Raw genomic sequence first — 2,734 nt, forward strand, 5'->3', positions numbered from 1 at the left:
GGCCTGTTCTCTTTAATAAGCTCATGGCTTTCCTTAAACAACAAATTCATTCCATAAAAATGCAGCCTATCCAAGTCCATTACCACAACCTGGAGATGGAGTATCACGGAGCCTAAACTGTGCTCCTGCCTGAGGCGCTGAATCGGTTAGCCAAAGACAGGTAAGAGAGTCTGAGCCTGTAACAGCTGTATAGTCCCCCCACCTAAGTCAGGAAACCCATCATAGTTATGGGATTCTCCAATGATGGGTAAGGGTAGACATGTGGCTCTGAAAACGACCTCAACATAAGACAGGCACCATTCCCCCAGGTTTTTCTCCTCTCTTTGAAAAAATAAAAAAGGGGGACATGTGGCTAGCACTGCAAATGGAAGCCATCTTGAACTATCCGCCATCTTGGAAACCATTAGGCTTCACTTCCTCACTGAGCAAACCATTTCTCAGAAATCATGTGACCAACTGTTCTCCCCAGAAGTGGTTGGGTTTCTAGGCAACGGGAGAGATTCACCCACATCAATGATTGGTTCATGCTGTTCTATCTCATTTGCATTTCAGGCAACCAATTGGTTCCCACCAGCTGTCTATAACTCGCCATTTCACCTCAATAAACAGAAGTAGACAGAAGAAGACGACTTGATCAGCACCTCATAGTGTGTGTATGCATGTGTTTGTCCCATCTCTCACTCCCTCCCCCAAGGAACCTGTTCTACTGTCCCACGGGCCAGGACATAGTACATGTATTGGCATCTATCAGACATGACTGTAATTGGTCATAGAATTTCAGCTTATTGCAATATATATATATATATATATATATATTTATATAGGTGATTACATCACTAAAATAAAAATTAAAAAACAAAACTACAAAATTGAAAGTCAAGGTAGTTTAACCAAAGTGTCACAGTAAAATGTAGTCGGCATAGAATCAACCCAAATGTCCAAGAACAAATGAATGGATTGAAAAAGTGAGGCACAAATACACCATGCAATACTACTCAGCCATAAAAATCAATGAAACCCTGGCATTTGATAGAAAGTGGATATATATGAAAGATTTAAAGCTAAGCAAAGCAAACCAGATTGTGAAAGAGCCATGGTATGTCCTCACTTAATATATACCATATGTCTGCACTCTATAGCAGAAACTAGAAGAGTGGAAGGCATAAAAGCATGGAAAACAACTGTGGATACCAGAGACAGCATGGGAGGAAATGAGGAAATTGTTGTTAGGGGGAGGAGAGGGGTGGATCAAGGAGGAAAAATTTTTGATGGACAAAAACAGAAAATTTACCTGTTGATGACAATATGTATGATTATTTCTTTGGACTAACATACAGGTTATTCATTTCGGGAAAAATAATTTATTTTTCTTTTTTGGAGAGGTTTTCTTCGCTATAGGGCACGTGCGCTCACCAGACAGACAGAGACAGAGAGACAGAAAGTGAGAAATCACCCCCCAGGGAGGATGGTCACGCCGCAACCCCTTCTCCTCCATTCTCCTCTCGGGATCTTGGGCACGCACGCATACACGCCCGGCGGCGTGAGTTCTAAGCCACGGTACGTGAACCGCAGTCGACTATGTGGGAGTCCAGCGACATAGCCATTAGGCTAACTGCTGGTTCCCTAGAAACACACATTTGAAAGTGAAAGCACTGAGGGTCAGCAGGGGGCGTGCTGGTTAAGGTGCTAAACACTCCCACATGGCCGACTATGGTTTGAGTCTCGAACCTGGGTGGCTTGCTTTCTCACTTTCCTTCTCTCTGTGTGTCTTGTCTTTCTCTAATCAAATTAAAATGATTGAATGAATAAATAAAATAATTCTTTTTTTAAAAAGTGCAAGTACTTGAAAATGAAGGAAATAACTTATGAACTCTCCCTTCCAATTCACATTTGAGTCACTGAACCTCGGAATCTCAGAATGTGACTGTGTAGGGATACAGAACCTTTAATGAAAGAATTAAGTCAGATTGAAGAACCTACTCCATTCTGACTGGTCTCTGAGGAGAAGAGGAAGAGAAAACAAGGACATGTGCTCACAGAGTAAAGGCCAGTGAAGACACAAGGAGCTGTTCATCTGCAGGCAGCCACAGGGGCCTCAGGAGAAGCATTCCTGGGGACACTTTGACATTGGTGCTTATAGACTCTAGATCTGTGAGAAATTAAACTTCTCTTGCTTAAACCATTTAATGTCTATTATTATGCATGGCATGCCTCAGCAAACTAATACACCAAATGTTTAACTTCTAAATCAAGAGAAAAAAGAAAAACAAAATCAGGAATAAACTCTAGTTTTAATCTGTCACAAATTTAGAAGATATTAATAGAAGTCTAAAATATTTTTTAAATCAAAGAAAATAACATTTTATTTGCGATAAACATATAAAAGTTTTGACAGTCAAATCAAGGCAGTAAAAAGAAACATGAGGGGCCTGCAGGTGGCACTGTGGTTAAGGCGCCAGACTTCCACAGGGCGCGCTGTGGTTCAGGACCTGGCGGCGGGAAAGTCCACTGCGGGAAAGAAGGCCACCAGTCCGGGGAGTGCACACAAAGCAGCGCTGCTCCCCTTTGGTGGAACCTTCCCCAGCCGGAGACAACGGGAGGGAGCCGTGGTTCCCCGCGTGGAGGCGGAGAACAACGCACGCGAGGCCCCGGCGGGCGCGGCGAGCGCGGCAGCCACCGCCTACCCCCCTCGTTCCTCCGCCCTCCTCGGCCTCCCTTGTTCCTGTGGCTGACT

Source organism: Tupaia chinensis, unplaced genomic scaffold, assembly GCF_000334495.1.
Source record: "Tupaia chinensis unplaced genomic scaffold, TupChi_1.0 Scaffold000365_1, whole genome shotgun sequence".
Classification (NCBI taxonomy): domain Eukaryota; kingdom Metazoa; phylum Chordata; class Mammalia; order Scandentia; family Tupaiidae; genus Tupaia; species Tupaia belangeri.